A 9254-nucleotide genomic window follows, 5' to 3' on the forward strand; every position below is an offset into this window, starting at 1 on the left:
TGACCACAATATTTTATATAGTCTCATTTTCATCGAAACACACCAATTTAATTACTGGAAACATCGGGGTCAATCCAGTAACCCATGTTTCTATTATAACCTTGACAGCCAGATAATGTCAGTTAAGGTCCATCGCGAAGCTAGTGGTGTGCGTAGGGAAATGTCGACCAGCGACTGTGCGCCTGTCTACAATAACAGCCTCAAATACACTAAAACGCCTGAGTTCATTGTCTTCACACAAAAGTTTGCGTTTACGCATACTTTTCTACGAGGGTTGACTTATAGGTTTCTGAACCATATATTAAACATATTTTATTCAGTGTTGAAATGGAGTGGTCACACGTTATGTAACTTATTACCGCCCGCTCCCATCAGAAACATGAACAATAATGAATGGACATAATAATATTAAGACATACTAGTATTATATATTAATCGAAGCGCTTACTTCATACAATGTATTTATGCATATGTTGAAAGATATTTTCATTAATATTAACCATATCCGAAGTACTTGACCTAAAAGAATAAGATGACGTTTCCCTTTCACACAGATACACTTGCCAATGACGAGGCCCTATGACACTCAAGATGGGTTCCACCTGAAACGTTTACGTTTTGGGGTGTACAGAAGGAAATGTGACAGCGCCACATCAGGAGAATAAGGCGTTCACAGCCATTCTGGTGGGTTGTAGTCAAGACAATGACTGGTTTGCCTCAACTTGCACAGTCCCTTAGTTTTACGTTCTTCCCACACATGCCTGAAAAGTGCAACATATTGTGCTGCGTTAATGTCTGGCGTTTTCGAAGATTGTTATCCACGATGACGTCCTAGGTGGCACAGAACACGATATCCATGATGACCTTTCCAGCTTATGGGGCACTTTGGCCATCAGTCTTCCACTGTTTTCATAGTTGTTTGTAATGAAGACTGGATGTGGCAAGTTTCGTCCATAGTCAAAAATCTTTCTGGATCAGCTTCCAACAGAGCTATATAATCACGACCTGGCAGTGTCTTAAATGCTGATGTGCCATAGATAATGGAATGTACTCTCTCCTAGGAAATGTCGACTGATATTCAATTCATCCGCTGGTTGGTCATCATTATATGGTGGATTGTATGAATTGTTTCTGGCGTTGCTATGGTGACAAGCCCCCTTGAAGGAGGTCGTCTTCAGGTCTCTCCTGTCTCTTAAAACGCTGTTGCCCACCTCTTTACATATGAAAGGGTTACTTCCCTTGCTTTGTGCTCGTCTTCATCAGTGGCGTCTAGTCTTAAGCCCTTTTACTGCGAGTACTTGATCAATGTACTGCCTTCAAGTTTGTCAATTTTCCAAAGGTCACAGGGATCCCTGGCAAAGTTAACCAGCATTTACGTTGGTTTCTTAAACTTAAACTTCAGTATATTCTAACTGTACAACCTACTATGGCAGATCATCAGATCCCAATACTGTAACACACTATTTCACGTAGCGGACATTCTCTCAACCTGGACACTCGCTCCCAACACATCAACCCAAATCAAAACATTCATGATGACGTCAAGTTTTGATAAAACTACAGTCTGAATATTCACGTGTAGGTGATGTTGACAATTTATTAGAAAAAAATACACGCGACAGCTGAAATTCACTTTTTGTTTAATTAATCCATATTTTGAATATTCCTAAATCAACAAATTTCAGCTCCGATTATGACCTTGCCATACCGTCAGTCAACCATGCTTCAAAACGACATGAGCGTTTTTGCTGACACAGCAATACTTCATTACCGTGTGATATAGTGTGAATATATTGATAGTGCTGGGCACGTTGTGGGAAAACTTCATTAGATGGCAGTAAGTCAGCCAAATATGTGCTACAGTTTGGGAATGTATTGTTGAGTACGTAAACACGTGTTAATTTACTACTACTACTACTAATAAATAATACTCCATTTATCATGCGTATTTCTCCATGCACAATGCGTGTTCGAAGCGCCCGATTATCAGCCCAGATAGCCCCAGCTGCCTGTGAAGCGCTAGAAGGTTAATGGTTACATGACTTATCCCACCGGGTACCCATTTTCTGCTGGGTGAACAGAGGCAATTTTGAACAAACTCACTTCGTTGTGGGGCAGGACTCAAGTCCTAGAAACTCTTAGGAGTCAAGGGGCGGTGGGGTAGTCTAGTGGTTAAGCATTCGTTCGTCAAGCCGAAGACCCGGGTTCGATTCCCCACATCGGTAAAATGTGTGAAGCCCATTTCATGTGTCCCCCGCCGTGATATTGCTGAAATATTGCGAAAAGCGGCGTAATGCTTAACTCACCCACTCACTCTTAGGAATCAAGCTGCCAAACACTGCCAAATCGCCAACTGGCCAATCGCCTTTGATCGCAACACGTGGACTTATAAGATCAAAACATGGTGCGCCCGACTGGTCAAAATAATTATTCAAACAAATATATTTTACATATGAATATAAATTGCTTGGTGGGTGCTAAAATCTTCGTGTTGCCATACTAAATAATAGGTGTTGCGATACTTTTGTCCATGTGTATACATAATTATAACTTCGTTTAGCTGCCAGGCAATTATGTGACTTGAATATCAGTTGTTTAGATTTCAGATTAAACCACACTTGGAGCCTATTTAAAGATGGAGGTGAGACAAGAGCCCGTTACAACCAATGTTTAGTTACTTATTGTTCAATTGTAAAGTTGCTATTCGTAGAACATTAAGATATTGGTTCAAAACCTACCCTTTTCTGTCTTAAATTAGCAACATATATTATATTTGGGTAACAATTTCTCAGTAAAGTATAGATTCTATACTAGCTAGTATTTTTATTTTGTTCGGGGTTTAAAGATATGTTCAATATTTGGCTCGTATAATGTGGCCTCTTGTGAAAACAATTCAATTCAAATGTGATAATCAGATCCTTGGTGAAATATATCTGTAATATAATGTTCATATTTTAGGCACCGTTTTTTTCCAGATCTCAAGAGTGATGGACCGAGTGCACGTGTTCACCCTGTGTGTATGTCCAGAGAAGGAAATTGGCGGTTGTTTTCAAGGGATGACTTGGAGAGGCGGGTCAACTCTCGACCAAGTGTGAAATGTGAATCTTCACGTTTATGTAACACAGCCCATGTCCATGAGTTCTCAAGTCACGCACACCGGACGTTGGGACATATTTCGGGCGGTGTCGGAAGTCAGTTAGTCTAGTGACTTAGTTAGGTTGCGTGAGACAGATTGGGCCATTCATGGGTTCTCGTTGACTATCATCTAGTCTCTGAAAGGCGGTGGGATAGCCTGACGGTTAAACTGTTCGCTCGTCACGCTCAAGACCCGGGTTCGATTCCCGACATGGGTACAATGTGTGAAGCCCATTCCTGGTGCCCCGTGATATTGCTGGAATATTGCTGAAAGCGACGTAAAACTAAACTAAACTCACTCACTCACTGAATACGTAGACTCTACGGAATATCTCCCGTGGTAATCAACCGTGAATATCCAGGTTAGAGTCGGTCTTCACCCATGCTTGTCGTAACTCAGTCAGTCAGTCTAGTCTCTGAAATGAACATATTTGACCCCCCCCAAAAAAAACAACAACAAAAAACCCAAAAAAAACCAAACAAAACAACAAACAAAAATAACCACACACACCAAAAAACAACAACCCCAAAACAAAACAAAAAAACATAAAAAAAACAAAACAAAAACAAAACAAAAAAAAACCTGGTTCCTATATAATATTCATAAAAGATAATGAAAAGGGGCCCAGAGACTTTCTTCATTTCCTGAAACTGTGGTAACCCAGACGTTCAACATATTCTAGACTTGCATGGGCTTTCTTGAATACATTTGTTTTCGGGTCTAATAACAGACTTGCGTTCTCGTCGTTGTCGTCACGCACCTTGCTCACAAGCCTGTCTCCCAGGCTCTAGAGAATATATCAAAAAGGGAATACCTGCAGTTGTATCACGTCAGACCCTCCTCCATGCTGTGAATCCATCTCAAGGGTAGAATGATCTGACAAGTCTAGTTTGTTCTGTGTGAGTGAGTATGGTTTTACGCCGCTTTTAGTAATATTCCAGCAACAGCACGGCGGGGGACACCAGGAATTGAACGCGGGTCTTGAGCGTGACGAAATGTTTAAAGTTGTTGAAGTGTTTCTACTCTATCACCTATGATTTGAATAATCAATTACCTGTGAGGGACTGGCCATTCATACTGGTGACAAGGATATAACGGTTTGCTCGCACCCAACAGACTTTACAGAACAATATTCCTAACAAATAAACCCCACGTCCATTCTGGCCATTGAATATACTTCCCAAAATGTTTGTGAATAGGACATTTGACACGTTTACTATTCAACGGACAACATCTCAGCGCCATTCACCTGAATAAGTTGAACCCAACATGACAACCCAACGCAGAATGTAAATGTACTATTTTGCGGCAAGTGAGATTAACGTGCAACACGTGACTTGAATACAGATGGCGTTGATTAATCTCGTGCGGTGATGTACGAAGTCGGTGTTGTCACCACGGAACCATGAATGCCATCTGTATGAATGTCCTATGGAACATATGTACTTTATCAAAACAAACCCAGACTAGATCATGAAAAATGAAGTATGGCTATCTCGAGTCCATGGAAACAGCAGGGAAAAATAAAGGAGAAATACGTATTGTGTCGAAGTTGAAGTTGATAAAATGCAAATGATGAAGCCAAGGAGGAAACGGATGATGAAGAGAAATTAAGGGAAAATGTGACAATTGATTCCATTCCTTTGGAAATGTTTCATCTGTATGGATATACATGTATGTTACTTTTTCTCATATGCATTGGCATTGGCTAGTGGTATGCTCGAAAATGGAATATCACCTACTTTTTTTTAGTGGTATATATGTTTAGTGTACATATCACTTCTTGAATGTGGGTCGGTGGAGTAGCCTAGTGGTTAAAGCGTTGGCTTGTCACGCCGGAGACCCGGGTTCGAATCCCCACATGGCTACAATGTGTGAAGCCTATTTCTGGTGTCCCCCGCCGTGATGTTGCTGGAATATTGCTAAAAGCGGCGTAAAACCAAACTTAGTCAGTCTTGAATGTGCAGCTAAACACACTGCCTTCATAGCATACAGCACATGGATGACAGCATTTATAGAGAGAGAGATGGTGCTGTTGGAGATACCCTGGCATGTCTTACCATTTTACAACGTGTAAAAGGTAGTGTTTTCTGGTAAAGCCTCTATGTTATTAATGAACGTTTGGCGAACAGATTCTCACTATATAGGTGAATATTGACGATAGATGTTCTGACTGCTAACGATCTCGAATGATGCCAGAGTAAAATGGGAAATTTCAGTTTGGAAAGTCTTGGGTAATTTCAGGCAAAGGGATCAGTCCATCCATGTGTGGGTTTCTTCTCTCTAACATCAGCAAGCATGAACGAATTCTACTACTTATTGTATGAATTATACACCACTAGGTAACCGTCTTTAAATTAATTCATGATTCAGATCTAGTCGGTTTACTTCGGTGATAAAGCTGACATTATTGTTATGATTGTTCAAGGATAAGAGCATTTTATTTATCACAAAAGAGCATGAATTCGCAGCGGCTGCGAAAATTGAGACAGGAATATGTTATGTATTTCACGTCGGAATGAAAATTCAGGGCGGTGGACTGGAAAACACTGAAAAAATGGACAGTATCATGAGCTGCTTGAGGTGGTTTGGCTTGGTTTTGACTTGTAGTTCAATGCCGCACTCAAATCTGAACCAAACAATCCAGTGATCAACAACATGAACATTGATCAACGCAATTGAGATACGATGACATGTGTCAACCCAGTCAGCGAACATGACCTCCCGATCCCGTTAGTCGCCTCGTACGATAAGCATTGGATACTGAAGACCAATTCCAACGCTGCTTTTAGCAATATTCCAGCAACATCACGGCTGGGAACATCAGAAATAGACTTCACACATTGTGTCCATTTGGGGACTCGAACCCCGGTCTTCGGCGTGACGAGCGAACGCTTGAACCACTAGGCTACCCCATCGCCCTGCAAACGTGACAATAATGGGGGTCAGTATGTTGTACCTATACCAGTCACGTGACTCACAATCTGGATTGGGCTACGTCCGGTCAATAAATGATCCAACGCAAAATCTTTCATGTCTCAGGTTGACGTTGAAGTACGTTCACTCTGACGTCGCTCGCCACGGTTATCTAGAGTTAGTGAGGGTTTTATAGTTTTTATAGTTTATAGTTTTACGCCGTTTTCAGCAATGTTCCAGCAACAGGGGACACCAGAAATGGGCTTCACACATTGTACCCATGCGGGGAATCGAACTCGGGTCTTCGGCGTGACGAAACCAAACCAACCCCCTAACCATGAAAGTATATCCAGTATTTCACATATGTACCTCAGGTAAGTCTTCCAGCGGTTTCTCTCCATTCCTCCTTGAGTAACCCTTGTCGAAAGAGGCGACTAAGATCCGGTTTAAAATGATGCTCATGCTGTTGATCACTGGATTGTCTGGTCCAGACTCGATTATTTACAGACCGCCGCCATATAGCTGGAATATTGCTGAGTGCGGTGTAAAACTAAACTCACTCACTCACCATTCCTCAAGCAAATATTCACTTTGCACTTTCTTAATAAGCATTCGCTCGTCACGCTGAGTGAGTGAGTATGGTTTTACGCCGCTGTGAACAATATTCAAGCGGCGTAAAACTAAACTCGTTTACCCATTCACCTATCAAACCTTATGACTGCAAAAGTTAATCATTCTTAGATTTATGATGATGCTTTCGGCACGCCCATTTTGATGCGTGATGCGCATGCGTACTTCTTTGATTTACAATACAGTTAAATGCACAACTACTCATCAATAATATAAATGAGCATCGTTAAACGTTATATACATGATAAATTGTGATTTAGCTGATTTTAATCCTCTGTCGATGTAAATATCAAACAACTGCTCTGGATTTAAGTTGTATGACGACGGATGATAAATACTAAGCCCGAACAGACCACGCCTATTGATATAGTGTATGCATGTATGTATGTATGTATGTATGTATGTATGTATGTATGTATGTATGTATGTATGTATGTATGTATGTATGTATGTATGTATGTATGTATGTATGTATGTATGTATGTATGTATGTATGTATGTATGTATGTATGTATGTATGTATGTATGTATGTATGTATGTATGTATGTATGTATGTATGTATGTGTACGTATGTATGTATGTATGTATGTATGTATGTATGTATGTATGTGTGTGTGTATGTATGTATGTATGCATGTATGTATGTATGTATGTATGTATGTATGTATGTATGTATGTATGTATGTATGTATGCACGTATGTATGTATGTATGTATGTATGTATGTATGTATGTATGTATGTATGTATGTATGTATGTATGTATGTATGTATGTATGTATGTGTATTGTATGTCTGTAATGTCATGTATGCATGTATGTATGTATGTATGTATGTATGTATGTATGTATGTATGTATGTATGTATGTATGTATGTATGTATGTGTTTATGCATGTATGTATGTATGTATGTATGTATGTATGTATGTATGTATGTATGTATGTATGTATGTATGTATGTATGTATGTATGTAGTGTATGTGTATGTATGCGTGTGCATGTATGCATGTATGTATGTATGTATGTACGTATGTATGTATGTATGTATGTATGTATGTATGCATGCATGTCTGTATGTATGTATGTATGTATGTATGTATGTATGTATGTATGTATGTCCAGTTATGTATGTATGGCTGTATGCATGTATGTATGTATGTCATGCATGTATGTATGTATGTATGCATGTATGTGTGTGCATGTATGTATGTATGTATGCATGTATGTATGTATGCATGTATATGTCCGTGTATGTATTGCATGTGCATGTATGCATGCATGTATGTATGTATGTATATCTGCATGTATGCATGTATGTATGTACGTCTGTCCGTATGTGCATGTATGCATGCATGCATGCATGCATGCATGTATGTATGTATGTATGTGTGTGTGTCTGTCTGTATGCATGTATGTATGTATGCATGTATGTCCATGTTGCATGCATGCATGCATGTATATCCGTATGTATGTATGTGCATGTATGTATGTATGTACGCATGCATGCGTCCGTGTCTATGTCTGTCCGTGTCTGTGCATGTATGTATGCATGTGTCTGTCTGTGCTGTATGTGTATGCATGTTCCAGGCTGCACGTATGTGTCTGTGGCGTCTGTATGTATGTCCATGTCCGTCCGTAATATGCATGTCCGGTGCTGTCCGTCCGTCTGTCCGTCCGTTTGCGGTATGCATGGATGCATGTATGTCTGGATGACGTATGTGTATGTATGTATGTGTGTGCATGCATGTGCTGTCTGTCTGTCTGTCCGTCTGTCCGTCCGTCCGTCCGTATTATGTATGTATGCATGTATGTCATGTATGGATGGGTGGATGTATGCATGTCTGTGTATGTGTGTATGTTGTGTGTATGTATGTATGCATGTATGCGTATGTATGTATGTAGTGTATGTCCTGTTTGTATGTATGTATGTATGTGTATGTCTGCTGTATGGATGTACGTATGTGGATGTATGTGTATGTATGTATGTATGTATGTATGTATGTATGTATGTATGTATGTATGTATGTATGTATGTATGTATGTATGTATGTATGTATGTATGTATGTATGTATGTATGTATGTATGTATGTATGTATGTATGTATGTATGTATGTATGTATGTATGTATGTATGTATGTATGTATGTATGTATGTATGTATGTATGTATGCATGTATGCATGCATGCATGCATGTATGTATGTATGTGCATGTATGCATGTATGTATGTATGCGCTATGTATGTATGCATGTATGTATGTATGTATGTATGTATGTATGTATGTATGTATGTATGTATGTATGTATGTATGTATGTATGTATGTATGTATGTATGTATGTTTGTCTGTATGTATGTATGTATGTATGTATGTATGTATGTATGTATTGGTATGTATGTATGTATGTATGTATGTATGTTGTGTATGTGTATGTATGTATGTATGTATGTGTATGTATGTATGTATGTATGTATGTCTGTCTGTCTGTATGTACTGTATGTATGTATGCATGCATGGATGGGTGGATGTATGTATGTCTGTGTATGTATGTATGTATGTATGTATGTATGTGTC

Source organism: Haliotis rubra, unplaced genomic scaffold (assembly GCF_003918875.1).
Source record: "Haliotis rubra isolate DU_JTF1 unplaced genomic scaffold, ASM391887v1 Scf22, whole genome shotgun sequence".
Classification (NCBI taxonomy): domain Eukaryota; kingdom Metazoa; phylum Mollusca; class Gastropoda; order Lepetellida; family Haliotidae; genus Haliotis; species Haliotis rubra.